At 44.4% G+C, this 20,347-nt stretch overlaps 1 long non-coding RNA gene across 4 annotated transcripts in view; it reads right to left on the bottom strand.

Moving 5' to 3' along the window:
- Positions 1 to 1,841: 1,841 nt before the first annotated feature.
- Positions 1,842 to 20,347, bottom strand: part of LOC149435119 (uncharacterized) — a 32,492-nt gene continuing 13,986 nt past the window's right edge. For 2 of the 4 annotated variants that reach the window (XR_016308550.1, XR_016308551.1), the window contains exons 6-7: positions 15,285 to 15,408; positions 1,842 to 2,081 (exon numbers count right to left, since the gene is read on the bottom strand). This is a non-coding gene — a long non-coding RNA (uncharacterized LOC149435119). Of the gene's footprint in view, positions 2,082 to 4,256; positions 4,333 to 15,284; positions 15,409 to 20,347 lie in introns of all 4 variants that reach the window. The other 2 variants (XR_016308552.1, XR_016308553.1) reach the window with 2 other exon arrangements.

Below are 20,347 nucleotides of genomic sequence, written 5' to 3'. Positions count from 1 at the left end.
TATCTGCTAACTGTGGGTGCAATGCTTTCTAGGCTCCAAGTAAAAAAATAAATAATAAATGCACATTTTTTTATCTGCAAAACAGAGTTAAAGAATAATTTCACCTTTTTTTTTAAAATGTATTTATGTGTTTTTTCCTGATAACCGATCTGCTCATTTCAACTTGCCCAGTGTAGCCACCCTGCCATAAACAGAGGTGACTAGTAAATTTAGTTCTGCCAGGTTGATCAATAGTCTTTTACTTGGCTCTCCCCTAAACTCAGTGTTGGTGTTCCTGGCTGCTGCTACTAGGAATCACTGACGCTTAGGGCAATAAACAAGGGAGCTGCAGCAATACTAGATTATAGATATTTATGTCAGTCTTGGTAAACCACAAGGAAAATCCTCAAGCTGCCTTGCCAGGTCAAGGAGCATACAGTACCCAAGCTGGAGAGCCAGGAAAAGAAGTCCTGTTGGAGGAAGATTGGAGTCTGCCCTCAGAGAGTGTGATGACGTTTTGAACCCATGTTGCTGGAGGTATCTCAATCCCTAATCCTCTCTCTCTTATGAGCCAGAGCAGAATACTATAAAATACTAAAGTGCTAGGTGCCCTTCATCACTGTAACTCTCCACTGCGGCCATGGATCCACCCTGGGGTAATATCAGCCCACCTCTGTGCTGGAGGTTTTTCCTTTTCTAGCCAGGAGGAGTCACTACACCAATTTAGGATGATCAATAACAGTTTTTTAGATCAGGGGTATTGAATTAAAATTCAAGAAGTCCGGTCACTAAAATTTTCTTCTGGCCGAGGTCCAAATAGAGTGTGCCCATCAGTGCACCCCCTTACACTAAGTGTCGCCATCAGAGTGCAACTTTACATCATGTATTCCCATCACATCAGGTGTGCCCATCAGAGTGCCCCCTTTACAACAGGTGTCCCCATCACAGTGCCACCTTACATCAGGTATTCCCGTCAGAGTGCCCCCTTTCACTCAGAGTACCCCTTTAAATCATATTCCCCATCAGAGTGCCCCTTTCCACAGTATGTGCCCGTCAGAGTGCCCCCTTAACATAACATGGGCCCGTCAAAGTGCCCCCTTAACATAACATGGGGCCATCAGAGTGCCCCCTTAACATAACATGGGGCCGTCAGAGTGCACCCTTAACATAAAATAAGGGGCACTCTGATGGGCACATTTATAGTAAGGGGCACTCTGATGGGCACATTTATAGTAAGGGGCACTCTGATGGGCACATTTATAGTAAGGGGCACTCTGATGGGCACATTTATAGTAAGGGGCACTCTGATGGGTACATTTATAGTAAGGGGCACTCTGATGGGCACATTTATAGTAAGGGGCACTCTGATGGGTACATTTATAGTAAGGGGCACTCTGATGGGCACATTTATAGTAAGGGGCACTCTGATGGGCACATTCTATGTTGTGTCCATCACAGTGCACCTTAACATTAAATGTGCCCATCAGCATGACTCTAACATTAAATGTGCCCATCAGAGTGCCCCTGTAAGACTACACCCTACCTTAAGGGCAGACAGGAGCTGTGTCAGGATCCTTGCTGAAGAATGCTTGTGTACAGGCAGGGAGAGGGAGCCGGAGAGACAGTGAGCTGCAAGGGGCGGGGCGCACACACGTGATGTCATGTTGCTGTGAGGACCGCCCTGCTCAGCGGCAGATCTGTCATTGCAGGCTGGCGGTCCAGAAGGGAGCATTTTGGGGCCGTTCTCGGACTGTGGTCCGCCATTTAGTGACCGCTGGTTTAGATACTGAGCAAGTCTATTGTAGCTAACACGAATAGCATTTTGTTTGTTCACCACAAACTAGAAGAAAAACTACAGCAGCCAGTGGGAAAGGTCTAAATTTAATAAAATTAAACACTGCACACAGAAATCATGACTACGTACATGAAGGTGCACAGAGCAGCAATGCAGGATGGATGGATGGATGGAATGAGTCTGTTGGCGACTTTTACTGCAGTGATCAGGAGGGAAGGAGGATGGGGATTCTGAGGTCATGGAGCTTCATCCCACTGGGCACAGCATTCATGGTTCCCAGGTAGTGACATGGAGTCTTGCGCTCCATCTGTTGGAAAAGAGAAGAAGAATGAACAAATTGAATTGACTGCAGGAGGACATGACACAAAAAAGAAGAGGATTGGAGCGGTTTGCCTTAAAAAAAAGTACAACCTTACATCACTTTAAATTTATCCTGTATGTTGATTAAAAAAAGAGAAAATCAATGTTTCCTGTAATCCCTCACCCTTTCCCAACAATTCCCCCCCTTCAACAAGCACCAGCATGACTTCACAAACACCACTCCTTCGGGGCTTTACTTTCATTTCCAACCTTACAGATTGGCTGAGGAGCAAAAACCAGGAAAGTATTTGCATTTGTGGAGGTTGGCATTATGGTGAACCTGTCGCTTTATCCTGAATGTGCAGATTAATTTAACCTTCATGCGTTTACTTTGCAAGGAAGAATGAAGGTTGAATTTTATCAAAGAGAACCTGTCACCCAAACACCGTGGAGAGACCCATCCTGTGCACAGACCCAATACACAGCTTATTAGTATAAAATTATGGATGTACTACAAGCCACAATGTTAATGCTGCTCCCTGGGCAATTCACAGGCTGTATTTTATTAAATATTAGACCATCCTAAAAGCGTGGTCTTCCACGGGGCTAGGAAATGCACAGTTGAATAGGGACCCATCCATCTTTCAAAACAGCTCTTAAATTTACCCATATATTAGAAACAATGTGAAACCCCCCGGAAAAGCAATTGGCTGGAAAAAGACATTTGATATACCGTATTTTTTGCTCCATAAGATGCATTACCCCCCCAAAAAAAAAAAATGGAGAAAAATGTCTGTGCATCTTATGGAGCGAATATGGAGCAGCCGGTCTGGTATTCCTGCTGCCGCCGTGTCAGAATACCTGGCCGGCCACTCGGCTCTTCTCTGCAGCAGAGCCCTTACCTGTTCCTCGGTCCAGAGCTCTACAGTCTTCTCTCCCAGCACCGGCATCTTTAGTGTGGGCACCAGGCTGTGACAGCCGGGTGCCCACTGCGCATGCATGAGAAGTGTTGCTCTCTGTGAGTGGTCCAGCAGTCTTCTGGGACCTGTCAGTGTCCCAGAAGACGGGGAGGGAGGACAACTCAGTGCAAGTGGGAGTGGGTACCTGCTACCCCTCCCTCCCCAAAGGTCCGCAGTCTCTGCTCATCCCCTGTACTGTGTCCGCAGTCTCTGCTCATCCCCTGTACTGTGTCCGCAGTCTCTGCTCATCCCCTGTACTGTGTCAGCAGTCTCTGCTCATCCCCTGTACTGTGTCAGCAGTCTCTGCTCATCCCCTGTACTGTGACCGCAGTCTCTGCTCATCCCCTGTACTGTGACCGCAGTCTCTGCTCATCCCCTGTACTGTGACCGCAGTCTCTGCTCATCCCCTGTACTGTGACCGCAGTCTCTGCTCATCCCCTGTACTGTGACCGCAGTCTCTGCTCATCCCCTGTACTGTGACCGCAGTCTCTGCTCATCCCCTGTACTGTGACCGCAGTCTCTGCTCATCCCCTGTACTGTGACCGCAGTCTCTGCTCATCCCCTGTACTGTGACCGCAGTCTCTGCTCATCCCCTGTACTGTGACCGCAGTCTCTGCTCATCCCCTGTACTGTGACCGCAGTCTCTGCTCATCCCCTCTACTGTGTTCGCAGTCTCTGGTCATCTCCTGTACTGTGTCTGCAGTCTCTGGTCATCTCCTGTACTGTGTCCGCAGTCTCTGGTCATCTCCTGTACTGTGTCTGCAGTCTCTGGTCATCTCCTGTACTGTGTCTGCAGTCTCCGGTCATCTCCTGTAGTTTGTCCGCAGTCTCTGCTCATCCCCTGTACTGTGACCGCAGTCTCTGCTCATCCCCTGTACTGTGACCGCAGTCTCTGCTCATCCTATGTACTGTGACCGCAGTCTCTGCTCATCCCCTCTACTGTGTTCGCAGTCTCTGGTCATCTCCTGTACTGTGTCTGCAGTCTCTGGTCATCTCCTGTACTGTGTCCGCAGTCTCTGGTCATCTCCTGTACTGTGTCCGCAGTCTCTGGTCATCTCCTGTACTATGTCCGCAGTCTCTGGTCATCTCCTGTAGTATGTCCGCAGTCTCTGGTCATCTCCTGTATTATGTCTGCAGTCCATTGGGTCAAAATATTTTTTTTCTTGTTTTCCTCCTCTAAAACCTAGGTGCATCTTATGGAGCAAAAAATACGGTATATCCACCTGTGTCTGTCTGGGTCTCTTCCCTGCCGAGTAACCACCAGCTTATCACTGACCATTCCTGCAAACTTCCAGGAATCTAAAAAAAAAAACCAAAAAAAAAAAAACACTTAGCTTAACACTTAACACAAAAAACATAGCTGGTGTCAGTGAAAGGAATAGTCCATCACTGATGGGAGGAATAATACCTCATTGTTGGTCAGAGGGAGGAATACACCCTGTTCCAAATTATTATGCAAATTCTATTTAAGTGTCACAAAGATTAAATATTTTGTTTTTCAGTTTAACTCATGGATGGCATTGTGTGTCAGAGCTCTTTTGATCACTGAACACAATCTCGGACACCTGTGATAATTAGATTAGCAGGTGAGCCCAATTTAAGGAAACACTACTGAAGGAGGGCGTTCCACATTATTAAGCAGAGCACCGTTTTCAAGCAATATGGGGAAGAAAAAGGATCTCTCTGCTGCCAAAAAGAGTGAAATAGTTCAATGCCTTGGACAAGGTATCAAAACATTCGATATTTCACGAAAACTTAAGCGTGATCATCGCACTATTAAGAGATTTGTGGCTGATTCAGAGCACAGACGGGTTCGTGCAGATAAAGGCACATTGAGGAAGATTTCTGCCAGATCCATGCATCGGATCAAGAGAGCAGCTGCTAAAATACCATTACATAGCAGCAAACAGATATTTGAAGCTGCTTGTGCCTCTGGAGTCCCACGGACAACAAGGTGTAGAGTCCTCCAGAGTCTTGCAACTGTGCATAAACCTTCTATTCGGCCACCACTAACCAATGCTCACAAGCAGAAACAGCTGCATTGGGCAGAAAAATGCATGAAGACTAATTTTCAAACAGTCCTGTTCACTGATGAGTGTCGTGCAACCCTGGATGGTCCAAATGGATGGAGTAGTGGATGGTTGGTGGACGGCCACCCTGTTCCAACAAGGCTGCGACGTCAGCAAGGCGGTGGTGGAGTCATGTTTTGGGCCGGAATCATGGGAACAGAGCTAGTCGGCGCCTTTAGGGTCCCCGAAGGTGTAAAAATGACCTCTGCAAAGTATGTGGAGTTTATGACTGACCACTTTCTTCCCTGGTACAGAAGGAAGAACTATGCTTTCCGTAATAAAATCATCTTCATGCATGACAATGCACCATCTCATGCTGCAAAGAATACCTCTGCATCAATGGCTGCTATGGGGATAAAAGGAGAGAAAGTCATGGTGTGGCCTCCATCCTCCCCTGACCTCAATCCTATTGAGAACCTTTGGAGTTGGATCTGTGTTTAACAGATGAGGCTGAGCGCTCCTTACGTTGGACTCGCCAGAAGTGGTATTGCAAAGCTAACAAACCAGACTCTATGTTGGCCCGTAGATTGCGTTCTTTTGCGCAACACCCTAAACCGATATCTTTACGTACTCGTCACAATACCCTTACGAGCAACCCAGTAACGGTTTTAGAGGAGTTCCGGCACAGACTAGCTAAACTTTACTCTGATCCCACCCGGGCTGACCCTCAGTCTATTTCTGACTTCTTATCTAGTTTGTCATTACCTACTTTAACACCGGCCCATAAGGATCTGATGGATCGCAATATCCAAGTATCTGAAGTTTTGCAATGTATAGCGGAACTGAAAACAGGCAAACGCCCAGGTCCTGATGGATACACGGCACTATATTATAAGAAATTGGCTGATGTGCTCGCTCCCCACCTTGCCGCTATGTTTAATGCGGTGAAGGGAGGTTCAAATTTTTCCCCGGACTCTTTAACTGCTAATGTAGTTATGATCCCTAAACCGGACCGAGATCATTCTTCCTGGGCTAATTATAGGCCTATCTCTCTTACCAATATCGATATGAAGATTCTTACTAAGATTTTGGCTACTCGATTGAATTCCTTCCTTTCTCGTCTGATTAAAAAGGATCAGGTGGGATTTGTTCCCCATAGGCAGGCCGGAGATGCCATTAGACGTATTTTACAATTGCAACATTTGGCCCATACTCGTAAAATCGATATGATGCTCTTATCCTTGGACATCAACAAGGCTTTTGACACTTTATCCTGGCCGTATCTCCTGTCGGTCCTCCATCGTTTTGGCTTCGGTCCTTCCTTCTTGCGATGGATCTCTTCACTATATACATCCCCTCAAGCGAAGCTTAGATACTACGGATTTGAGTCTTCTACGTTCTCGGTTGCTAGAGGTACTAGGCAGGGCTGCCCGCTTTCCCCTTTACTTTTTATCTTAGCCCTGGAACCGTTGGCAGAAGCAATCCGTGTACATCCTGATATTAAGGGAATCGATGTGGCGGGCTCCCAACATAAATTATCGTTGTTTGCGGATGACATATTATTGTCAATCTCGAATCCGGGGATTACTTTGCCTAATTTACTAGCAGTTCTTGATTCTTTTGCCACCCTCTCAGGTTTACACGTCAATCCAGCTAAATCAAGAGCTATGTCAGTTACCCTCCCACCATCACTTCTGACTACTTTGAAGCAAACGTTCCCCTTCCAATGGCTTTCGGCCTTACCATATCTAGGAATTAAGCTTACCCCGACATATGATGGACTGTATCAGGCTAACTTTCCCACTGTTTTTCATGAGTTGACTGAGCTTTTGTCCTCTTGGTCCCATTTCCCGTTATCATGGTTTGGCAGAATTAATGCAATCCGTATGACCTACCTTCCTAAACTATTACACCTATTTCGTGTTCTGCCAGTTTCAGTACCTTCGCATATATTGCGTATACATCAGCGAAAACTTTTGTCCTTTATTTGGGGCTCCTCTCGACCTAGAATTAGCAAGCACATTTTATTTGCGCGGCGGAATGCGGGCGGGTTATCTGTTCCAAATCTCCAGTCCTATTATTTGTCGGCTAACATTGCCCCTTTAGCTCATATTCATGCTTCTCACCATTTCCCCCTGTGGGCTGTAGTAGATATGATGGACTCTCACCCGATACCGCTCCCCTCCTTGCCCTGGCTCCCTAATGCTCAGCGTCCATCTAATCTTAGCCCAACGCTGACACTTTCGCTTCGTCTTTGGGATTCTATAAAATACTCCGCTGGCCTTATCTCTCCTCATCTGCCTCTGCTACGTCTATTGCATAACCCATTATTCCCTCCGGGTAAGGATAACCCTAGACAGTTTGTCTGGTGGCAGACACATGGTTTTTATGATATTCATTCACTCCTATCCCCCACCAGAATAATTACCTTTGACACTTTGCGTTCTTCTTATAACATTCCCCTCCGAGAACATTTTGGTTATCTTCAACTTCGTCACTTTATTCATACTCTAATACGTACGCATCCAGGACCTTACCGTTTATCCCCTTTTGAAAGCCAGTGTAGACATAGACCTCATGCTCCAGGTCTGATCTCCCTGATTTATTCTTCCATTATGTCATATAGAACCCCTCCGGTTCGTTCCTACCATCAGCGTTGGCAGTCGGAATTAGGGGGAACCCTGGATCAACAAGACTGGCAGCTCATGACCCAAACATTATCTAAGTGTTCCAGGAATGTTATTATTCTTGAGAATGCCTACAAAATTCTATACCGATGGTATTATACGCCTGCCCGTCTAGCTAGTTTTATTCCTACCTATTCCCCGGTTTGTTTTCGGGGATGTCAGCAATTAGGTACCATGGCACATATCTGGTGGACTTGTCCTAAGGTAAGCAGGTTGTGGATTAGGGTGTATGCCCTCCTCCGCACTATTCTTCATACAGACATTAAGCGTAATCCATATGAAGCGCTTCTATTTAAACCACCAGAGGGCCTTCTCCGCTCTGAACGGCAACTGGCATCACATTTATTTATGGCAACTAAGTTGACGATTGCGAGGGCTTGGAAGACTCCTGTTCTTAGCTTTGAGGCTGTCAAAAACCGGATGAACTTCATAATGGTCAATGAAAAACTGACGGCCATATTATTGGATACCCATACAAAATTTCTGCAGATATGGCGTCCCTGGCTGGACGTAGCCCAGCCCTCGAGATTCGACCAGTCCCTTCTATCAATATGAGGATGGATTCTGCTGTGATCCCCCCGGGGCCCCTCCCTCTCCCCCCCTTTTTTTTTTTTTTTTTTTTTTGTTGTGTGTCTGTGTGTGTTGTCCATGTCTCTCTACTATTTGTCTTTTTCTACTCTTCTGTTTACTCTGCTCTTAAACATAATTTACGGATTGTACCTCCTGTTCTCTACGCTGCATTCGTAAGGCTATTTATGCAATCTAGATTTCTTTTTAAATTCTAGGTCATGAATATGTGCTGTTTTTTGATGCGGCCTTTTCTCGGGCCTTTCCTGTTTATTATAATGTTGATATAGCAATACTTCCCTTTGGAGTTTACATTATCATTGCCCACAAAGGTCTGTTGCCCGTTCTCTCCCAACCTCCCTCCCCATCCCCTCCCTCCGGGCACCTATGTAAACTTTTCCGATTTTGCCTTTATTGATGCATGCCTTGCACCAGCTTCCCTTCATTTATTGTACTATGTAAATGTTGGTCATTGAATTTTTGTTACGATTGTCTGTTCATCTTTGCTTATTTTTCAATAAAGCTTTTTGTAAAAGAGAACCTTTGGAGCATCCTCAAGCAAAAGATCTATGAGGGTGGGAGGCAGTTTACATCCAAACAGTAGCTCTGGGAGGCTATTCTGACATCTTGCAAACAAATTCAAGCAGAAACTGTCCAAAAACTCACAAGTTCAATGGATGCAAGACTTGTAAAGCTGCTATCAAATAAAGGGTCCCATGTTAAAATGTAACGTGACCTGTTAAAATGTTGTTAAAAGTTTGATTGAAATAGCTTTTGATTTCAGTAAATATGCTGCAAACACAAGAAACTACAATTTTCAGTTCTTTACAACCTATAAAGTGTTTTGAAACTTACTGTGCGGAATAATTTGGAACAGCGCATTGTAAGTGTTTTAGGTTTCAAAAAAATCCTGTTATCATTAGGAGGTTTGTTCAATCAAATTTGAATTGTACTCTTAATAGTTGATAACATGAGAATTATGCCGACTGTTATTTACATCAATTATTTAGGTAAATGAGAAAAATATCATTTGCATAATAATTTGGAAGTCCAAAGGGCTAGATAAAGGCAAGTAAAGGACTGGATATGGCCCTCGAGCAGCAGTTTGGAGACCACTGGTCTAGGGAGTAGTGATGGACGAATTGGAAAGCACTTAAATGTGTTCAACAATTCACAGGATAAAGTAATATTTGAGCAGGTAAAGACTTAACAACTGGGACTTCTAACCTGCCCAACTGACTGTAGGTTGGGAGATCAGGGCACACTCACTCAACATCATAAAGCAACTGGAAATGACAGGATTCTCCCAATTAAGTCTTCTTAAATGTAACCCATTGGAATTCTGCACCACAATCCTTTTGCAGGGTTTTAACACTGAAACACTGACAATCCCTGTTATTTCCCCACCCTCCCCAATAACTGGCCCTACAGCCACTGCTTATTTTTAGTCAGGAGCAAAATAGAAGTATCATCGCCCATGCCATGTATGAATGCGAATTCACCCTGCACTGCAATATGGTAAATGTCTGCAAGCAATATCCATCTGTACTATCGCCCATGCCATGTATGAATGCGAATTCACCCTGCACTGCTATATGGTAAATGTCTGCAAGCAATATCCATCTGTACTATCGCCCATGCCATGTATGAATGCGAATTCACCCTGCACTGCTATATGGTAATCTATACTGCTTTTAAAATCCACCTCTAACTGAAGCCGATTCATGGCTATCAATGTTCTTGGTAATTCTTACTGCTTCCCAAATCTTTACGGCTACGTTCACACTAGCTTTGTCAGCAGGCGTCAGACAGGCGTTTGGGAAGTGTTTTTAACGTTTCTCAAACACCTATGAATATTCTGCACATGGCAGCACACAGTGCTGTTCACACTGAAGCGTTGCGTCGCCGCAAAACTGACGCCTCATGTTGAGTCAGGAGGAGTTGAAACCTCCCATTCAAGTCTATGGTGACGCTCCTCAAACGCCTGGGCGTTTGTGGAGCATTAATACCATTAAACTTCATTATAGGTGTTTGTGGTGCGGTTTTAATGCTTGGTAAATGCCTCAAAAACGCTTCCCAAATGCCTGTCAAACACTATAGGAGCGTTTGGCAAGAGTTAGAGATAAGTCAAGTGTGAACGAGCTCTAACTCTGTCCATATTACTGTGGTGTTTATTTTGCTCTTATTGTCTTACCCAAATTTATGAGTTGATCCTAATCTTTACAACTCTGCCCTCCTGCAGTCTTTTTGTCCTCCTTTGGTGTGAGAAATTTGCCCTGCTAGCCATGTGTCTCTCCTATGCATTCCTCATTGATTAATTGGCAATACCCCCACCCAACTCAGTAAAAATTTAGACCTTCCTTAGGGGAGGCACAGCCAGAGGCAGCACAGCCATGGGTAGCATTGGCAACTATCATCTTGGATTAAGTATTGAGCATTGCACTTTGGCTCTGCACTTCAGCAAAACCACAGCAGACGACTTCAAATACTAAACAGACTACAGGTGACCTGTTTCCTCTTCCACTCTTTCATCTCTTACCCAGTCTGCTTCTTCATCTCACCACTCTGTAACATGCACTCCCTACTCCTCCTTCTCACAGTTGTATCCTCTCTCTTCAAACTCTCTCTCCTACACCCCTCTTCTCCACCCCACAACTCATATATATCACCCTCACTCCTACCTTCACCTTATTACTGTACTCATCAACTCCTGCTAATTCTGAACTCACATCCTAATAAAACCTCCAGGACACTGGGACCTGTCCCTCCATATAAGTCACACTCCCATATTACCTCTCTCACCCTTCTGCATCTCCTAACATCTGGGAGACATTTCCCAAATCCTGGGCCACCATCTTTCTCATTTGACCAACACACCTTATCCTCGAACTGCGGCCGCAATCCACACAATCTGGTTACTATTCCTCTTCTTTCTAGAACCAGCCTCCCCTTTTACTGTGCCCTTTGGAATGTCTGCTCTGTCTGTAACAAACTCACTTCTGTCCATGACCTTTGAATCACTAACTCCTTTAACCTACTTGCAACTATGTAAGGGTGTGACGCATGGATGAATACTGACATCTAATGTTAAACTATATTGTGCCTGTAATATGCTCTTTGGTCAGTAGATGGCAGCAAAGTACAAGAATCGATTTTGTAGTGACTTTTGCTAAGACAAGATAAATGCTTATTTACCCTATAAAGTTTCATGAATACTAATTTAGGGGCCGAGTAGGACCCTCAGAAGGGTCATAGTGAACTGTAAATGCAGGTTTGAGGCTGCAATTAAGAAATGACTTACTGCATCACAAACTCTGAGGAGGAAGTGGAGTCTGGGTCTGGCTTTTGGATGCTGAGGACGTCTGGAGAATCTGTGTGGGGCCTGGAAGAGGATTTACGGCTCACAGTGGAATCTGGCAAGGACACCTAAGGAAGATCCACAACGAGGCCAGGAAACAAGTGACTGTGTGGTCTGGTTCCGGAGTGGGTCAGGAGAAAACACCAAGAGCCTGGCAGGGAACCGTAAGTGCGGCTTTGCCGCAGCACATCGCACCACACGTGGTCAGTGACATTTTATATATACCAGAAAGTTACAAGAGACATACTCCACTTTCCTTTGGATTACAAATAGTATTGCGCAATACTTAGGGTGCACCCCAACGTTATATCTTGCTCAGGAACATTCAGGCGCAGCCAGGCTGCTTTCTGGACATTGGGGAAAAGTCCGCAAGTACGGGGTTAGTGTTAGACAGTATTATTCTTACTGTATGGTTATGCGCTGTTATCATTCTGTTTACGTATGCTCAACTACATGATCACTATAACTCTTCAGTAAACGTAATTGTGGCATCGTGTACCCTCTGAATCTGTGGGCCCAGCCCTCGGTTTTCCTTCAACTACAGAAACCTGGCTTCATGAATCTGACTTTCCCTCTCCTGCTGCCCTTTCCCATGGTGGTCTCCTCTGGACTCACTCTTACAGGTCTAGTGGATGGAAAGGAGGTGGAGTTGGAATCCTCCTATCCCCTCAAAGCACTTTTCAGGACCTCCCTCTCCTCATTTGAAGTTCACTGTATACGTCTATTCTCTCCAATTTCTTTAAGAATTGCTGTGATCTATCAGCCTCCTGAACCGGTATCACGCTTCCTTGTTGACTTCTCTGCCTGGCTGCCTTACTTTTTCTCTTCTCAAATTCCCACAATCATTCTTGGTGACTTAAACATCCCTGCTTATCTTAAAACTCCTGCTACCTCTAAACTTCTGAGCCTAACCACTTCTATTGACTAAAACAATGGACACATGCTTCTACTCACTCTAATGGGAACTGCCTCAACCTTGTATTCTCCTACCTATGCACTTGTCAGGGATGCGGGTGTGACCAGAAGTGTGTGGACTGACACAGGGAAACGCAGGCTTCAGATATGGTATAAATAAGACAATTTATTAAGACTAACAATACAAATATAAACGCAGTGCACCAAACACCAAGCTAACACAAATTCATACAACAAGGTAAAACAAACCCAAACCTAAACTGATATAGATACACAGGTACATACACATATAGAGCACAACGTAGCCAGGCAGGCCGTGTCGATAACTATCGGGCAGGTAGGTACAGGAGGAGCAGGCGGAGAGTAGTCAGGTCACGAGCCGGGTACAGCAACTAACGGACAGGTAGGTACAGGGGGTCAGGCAGAGAATGGTCAGGGTCACAAGCCAGGGATCAAACAGGAGAAGTCAGGATTAGGCAGGGTCGGCAACAAGTCAGGCAGAAACAGGAACAGGAATGCAGGTTACAAGATACAGGGGCCCATGGAAAAACACACACCAAGGCACAGACTGCAGGTCTGGCCATCCCTTAAATACACCACCTGCAATCAGCCCCAGGTGATGGCTAATTGCCGAAGTGAACCTCTGGTTGTTGAGAGCACCCGCTGGCCAGCCCTGGTACTGCAGCCCACAAGGCAGGTGAGTCCCACCACTATTGGCAAGTCCATTCCTGACAGCACTCTTTGCAACCTCACCAACTTTTTTCCGATCTCTGATCACTCCGTTATTAGCCTCACTCTCTCCTTGGCTTCCAACTACCAGTTACCGGTAGAAACCTTCGTTATCTTAACCCTTCTCTTCTTTTTTTCGGCAACAGATTGTCTCTATGACAAAATCTCAGCCCTGTCCTGTCCCAACCTGGCCACTTCTGTCTACAACAGTTCACTGTCATCCACTGTGGACACATTGGCCCCCCCTCACTACACACAGACCTAGGCCCTAACCGCTACAGCCCTGGCAAAAAGACAATACCAGATGCCTCAAAAAATGTAGCCATGCTCTTGAGCGTTTATGGCATACGACTAAGCCCCAGCAAGACTTCAATCAATATAAATCTGCCTTTCAAAAATACAATTCCTGTCTCCACACTGCCAAACAGACCTATTTTATCACTCTCATTAACACCCTCTCACGCAATCCCCATCAACTCTTTTCTCCATTTAACTCTACTTCATCCTTTACCTCCAGCCGCTAACTCACTCACTGCCCAGGAGATCGCTAATCACTTCAAAAATAAGATTGATACAATTAGTGACGAGATCTCTACTGTACAGATATCTCCCTCACCCTACACTCCTTGTCTACCTGCACAATCTATACTTCCCTTGGTTAACCCAGCTACTATAGAGGAGGTTGGTAAACGTTTCTAAAGCCTACCTAACCACCTGCCCCCTGGACCCTGTTCCCTTGCAAATACTTCGGTCATCCTCTGGCTCTATTCTTCACTCTTTAACTCGTATCGTCAGTCTCTCCCTTTCTACTGGCATCTTCCCCAACTCTCTAAAACATGTGCTAGTCGCCCCCATACTTAAAAAGGCCTCACTGAACCCCAGCAATCTTAGCAACCTAAGACCCATCTGCTTACTCCCTTTTGCCTCCAAACTCCTTGAATGTCTAGTCTACAACCAGCTGAGCTGCCACCTTATTGAGAATAACCTTCTCGTTCCCCTTCAGTCTGGATTTCACCCACAACACTCCACAGAAACTGCTCTCCTAAAACTCACAAACGACTTACTAACCGCGAAAACCAATGGTCACTATTCCGTACTCTTGCTCTAGGACCTCTGTGCTGCCTTTGACACAGTTGGCCACCCCCTCCTCCTCAAAAAAACTCTATTTACTTGGTCTTGGTGACTGTACTCTCCGTTGGTTCAAATCTTACCTATCTCACCGCACCTTCAGTGTCACTTACAACTATACTTTCTCCTCTCCTACTCCTCTCACTGTCGGGGTCCCCCAAGGTTCTGTCCTTGGACCTCTCCTAATCTCGATCTACACTTCTTCCTTGGGTCAGCTGATAGCTTCCCATGGTTTCCAATACCATGTCTATGCTGATGACACACAAATCTACCTCTCTACTCCTCAGCTCACCACCTCAATTCCCTCACGTATTAACGATTTACTAACAGACATATCAGAGACAAATCAGACTGGATGTCACACCACTTCCTAAAACTCAACCTATCCAAAACCATTTCTCAGTCAGGATCAATAGCACCACTATCAACCCATCCCTGAATGCCAAAGTGCTAGGGGTAACCCTGGATTCTGAAATATCCTGTCAGGCCCACATCCAATCCCTGTCCAAATCATGCCGCCTCAACCTCCGCAACATCTCCAGAATACGCCCCTTATTAACAAAATGATGCCACAATGCTCCTAATTCACTCTCTGATTATCAGTACAATTTGCACTGTTGTCATTACAGTTACAAATTGTATTGTAACTGTAATGTCAACCTTCATTTTGTATAGCCCTGCGCAAACTGTTGGCACTATATAAATCCTGTATAATAATAATAATAATCAGAGAATCTGTCATTCAATAACATTTTGTTGGGGTGGTTACTGCACTAGCTATTGAGTCACAGAATAAATCCACAACACTTGCAGTCAGGACACCGGTACACCACGATCCAAACATATCAACAAACTTACCTTGAACACATCCTAGTTGTGGTCCAGCGTGAAAAGCACCAGCAAGTCAGACGTTCCCTTGGACAGATTCTTGGGGACGACAATTGCTCCAGAGAACTTTCTCTTTACAGTCATTCCGTTTTCACTTTGACAACAAAAATAAACATATTAGTTATCTGGAAGAGCATCAACCCCAGCACTGCCCTCATATTCTACCATGGACAGGAATACAATCAGTTTGATTTAAAATTCCAAACACTTGACTTCTTATGAACAGTTTTCATATTTCCATTGTCTTTAGGATGTATTTGGGTGCATTTATTTTACATTACAATTTAAAGAAGGATCGAAGTCTACACTCAGAAACCTGCAAGTTTAAAGGATAAGTTCACCTATTGTAAAAAAAAAAAAATAATAAATGCACGTGTTTTTTGCAAGCACCAAAAATGTGCATTTATTATTATTTTACATTGCATTCTGTAAAGTATTGCACCTGTGATCATCAGATTGTGGGTGCAATGCCAGGTTCCAGCAGGCTCACAATAAGCTGTCTGCCCGTACCTGGGCAGAAACGGGTGTGGAAATTTTTGAAAAAACTATTTGTTCAGGGACTAAATCGGTCTCCAGGTCTACTTGTCCTGACTAAAAAATAAATATATTTTAACCAAAACACTATTTAAATCTGAGGTGCTTTATGGACTGTCTGGGGCTTTTAAAAAAAAAAAAAAAAAAAAAAGGGACTTTATGGCGAATTAAACGTTTAATATTTTTAACATTGCACTCTATATCTCCTCCTCCCCTCCCTGCCTGTCTCCGGCACCGTACCCGGGGACTAGCAGGGAGGGAAGAGACCTTGCAGTGTAATGAGCACTGATTGGCTGCTCCTCAGAAAATGGGAGTGTTGGACTTATCCTTTATCACTTTCACTGCCAGAGCCATTTTTGCGTTTTTTGTGCACATTTAAAAAATCATTTAAGGCCTGATTACACAAAACTCTTAAACATTATATATTTTGTGAAAGCAGAGACCCTAGAAAATAAAATGGCAGCAGTTCCAATTTTATATGTCACATGATATTATCACAAAGATCTATGAAACTTAAAATTTCAGTAAAAAATCCACTTAATTTAATTTCAGGGCACAAAACGCAATAAATTATCAGATTTTCTTGTAAAATATAAAAGATGAGATTGCATCGAGTAAACAGATATCCAACATGTCAAACCTTAAATTTGAATGCACGCGTGAAAAAGGTCCCAAACTTCAGTTCCCTATATTTTCTATAGGTGACGCTTTTAAAGCTCCTTATAGGTCATCAGTTTAGCGTTACATAGGAGGACTGGTACTAGAATTATCGCTCTCATTCTGGTGTGCACGGCGATATAGAACATGTGTATCGCACTTGACGTTTTGATGTGTAGGCGCCCCAGCGCATGCTTTTACATTTGTGTGTGCGTACATATGTGGGGGTGAGGGGCATTATATGCTAGGGTGTAACTTACATTTTTAAGAAATAAATTTTTTTTTTTTTTGTTAAATCACATAGGGGACAAAAAGTGCCCTATGTGATGATTTTGGGTGACAGATTCTCTATTTTGAGACATCCAGGATCTAAAAGACCCTGCATGCCTCCCCTGTGCTCCACCAAGATCAATAACACAAGCATCATTCCCTCCCCTCATGCCAGGGTACTAGGTGTAATCCTAGACTCCCATCTGTCCTTTCAGCCCCAAGTCCAGTCACTGTCCAAATCTTGTAGACTTCACCTCCACAACATCCCCAAGATACGCCCGTTCCTAACCTCAGAAACCACTAAGCAACTTATCCACTCCCTTGTTATATCTGGCCTTGACTATTGTAACTCCCTCCTCATTGGCCTACCTCATCACAGGCTATCCCCTCTTCAGTCTATCATGAATGCTGCTGCCAGACTCATCCACCTTACTAACGTTCTGTATCTGTCACCCCTCTCTGCCAATCCCTCCACTGGCTTAACGTTGCCCAACGGATAAAATTCAAAACATTAACAATAATGTATAAAGCCATTTATAACTCTGCCTCAAATGACATCACCAATCTTGTCTCTAAATATCACCCAAACCGTACTCCCTGCTCCTCACAAGACCTCCTACTCTCTAGCTCCCTTGTCTCCTCCTCCCATGCTCGTCTCCAGGACTTCTCCAGAGCTTCCCCATCCTCTGGAACTCTCTACCCCAATTTATCAGACTATCGCCTACTCTGCAAACCTATCTCTTCAGGGAAGCCTATCCTTCCCTCAACTAATACTGGAATCTTCTACTCTTCCAACCAGTTCATCCCCCAAAGTTACTACCTTTTGTACCACTAGCCCCTCCCTCCTAGATTGTAAGCTCCAAGGATAAGGCCCTCCTATCCCTCTTGTATTGAACTGTATTGTTGCTGTATTGTCTCCCGTTATATTGTAAAGTGCTGAGCAAACTGTTGGCACTATATAAATCCTGTATAATAATAATAATAATAATCACATTCTTTCCTGGCAGGGCCGGATTTAGTTTGTCTGGTCTGGGGGTGCAGTAAAAAAAAAAAAAAAAAAAGTCGGGGGCATAATGTTTACACACATTTTATCCAATCCTCTCTTAGCTCCCTACAACTCCATGTGGCTGTATTATGCCAGCGTTTTTCAATCTTCAGATCCAGCTGAGGAAAGCTGGGATTGAACAGAAAATAAGTCCAGCAGTGCATGTAGCACACCATTGCAATTGGTTGTCACGGTCAGGTTGTGCCTAGCAGTGGAAATGGCTTAAAGCAGGATGAAAAGAACCTGAGCCTAGTCCCAGTATACAGTACACTGTACACATATGGCACAGTCCTTGTACCCACAAAATGCTTCTAATTTATATGCCACAAGTGACAGTCTCACAGTAAGAACATAAACCTCAGGGCAAAGGAGTTAAAAAGAACCCTTCCTTTACATTTGCTTTTCTGCACCCAAAAAGGTATTGTTTTGCCTCACTGAGCATATCTTAAAGAACTTCATAACAGGTTGCCGACCAGCCACAGTACATATACTTTTTTTCTTTTGTTTAGAAAAAATTAGTCTTAGCCTTGCATTAATTGTACTAAAGCTCTTATTATTAGCGTTCGTATTAAAACCACAAAAATGACCACGGAGTGTGTAATTGTGGGAGAGTCTGCGCCTACACTGGGTACAATACTATCACTGAATTCTCTGAACACAGCGCACTAAGCTTTGCAGCAGCTGTAAAACAGTCCTGCTGCCACCCTGTTCTCCACAGAGGGGGAAGTTAAGGATATATAGAGTATCTCACAGAAGTGAGTACACCCCTCACATTTCTGTAAATATTTGATTCTATCTTTTCATGTGACAACACTGAAGAAATGACACTTTTCTACAATGTGACGTAGTGAGTGTACAGCTTGTATAACATGTAAATCTGCTGTCCCTTCAGAATAACTCAACACACTGCCATTAATGTCTAAACCGCTGGCAACAAAAGTGAGTCCACCCCTAAATGACAAGGTCCAAATTGGGCCCAAAGTGTCAATACTTTGTGTGGACACCATTATTATCAAGCACTGCCTTAACCCTCTTGGGTATGGAGTTCACCAGAGCTTCACAGGTTGCCACTGGAGTCCTCTTCCACTCCTCCATGACGACATCACAAAGCTGGTGGATGTTAGAGATCTTGCGTTCCTCCACCTTCCGTTTGAGGATGCCCCACAGATGCTCAATAGGGTTTAGGTCTGGAGACATGCTTGGCCAGTCCATCACCTTTACCCTCAGCTTCTTTAGCAAGGCAGTGGTCGTCTTGGAGCGGTGTTTGGGGTCGGTATGTTGGAATACTGCCCTGCGGCCCAGACTCCAAAGGGAAGGGATCATGCTCTGCTTCAGTATATCACAGTACATGTTGGCATTCATGGTTCCCTCAATGAACTGTAGCTCCCCAGTACCGGCAGCACTCATGCAGCCCCAGACCATGACATTCCCACCACCATGCTTGACTGTAGGCAAGACACACTTGTCTTTGTACTCCTCACCTGGTTGCCTCCACACACGCTTGACACCACCTGAACCAAATCAGTTGATCTTGTTGTCATCAGACCACAGGACGTGGTTCCAATAATCCATGTCCTTAGTCTGCTTGTCTTCAGCAAACTGTTTGCAGACTTTCTTGTGCATCATCTTTAGAAGAGGCTTTCTTCTGGGACGACAGCCATGCAGACCAATTTGATGCAGTGTGTGGCGTATGGTCTGAGCACTGACTGGCTGACCCCCTTCCCATTCAACCTCTGCAGCAATGCTGGCAGCACTCATACATCTATTTCTCAAAGACAACATCTTGATATGACGCTGAGCACGTGCACTCAACCTCTTTGGTTGACCATGGCGAGGCCTGTTCGGAGTGGAATCTGTCCTGTTAAACCGCTGTATGGTCTTGGCCACCGTGCTGCAGCTCAGGTTCAGGGTCTTGGCAATCTTCTTATAGCCTAGACAATTGTTTGATAAAAAATTCCTCCTGCGCTGTAATGGACCCCAAACCCTACCTATCAGCTGCTTACACTCAAACTGATACCCAACCAGTGCAGAATAAATATTAAACAATAGTGCAGCGCTAATAAACTGAATCACTATAAATATTGCTACATGGGCTAAAAATGCCAAACACACCTACATGTGAAATAATGATATTGAAAACATGGAAAAAAAATTAAAAAATGAAAACATATGAAATGTGAAAAATATGACACATCTTAAAGTGACCAAATCATCTTAGTGCCCCACACAAGTGCCAGCAAATAATATTGGAATAAAGATAACAAACATAAATCACGTGATAGTGCCACTTCAAATCTCATAAATGTACAAACGCAGAAATATATAAGTCCAATATGAATAATTCAGTGATGCAACATACACATACACACGCAGCTGGAGTGGAAAAGTGTGTTGGCACTTACACGATTGAGCACCAATTGCACATTGCATGTGTATGTTGCATCACTGAATTATTCATATTGGACTTATATATTTATGCGTTTGTACATTTATGAGATTTGAAGTGGCACTATCACGTGATTTATGT

This window comes from Staurois parvus, unplaced genomic scaffold, assembly GCF_062004578.1.
Source record: "Staurois parvus isolate SC_StPar_1 unplaced genomic scaffold, SC_StPar_1.0 ptg001603l, whole genome shotgun sequence".
Lineage (NCBI taxonomy): Eukaryota > Metazoa > Chordata > Amphibia > Anura > Ranidae > Staurois > Staurois parvus.
The sequence above is the reverse complement of the archived record's forward strand: the minus strand, read 5'-3'. Positions and strand labels throughout refer to the sequence as shown.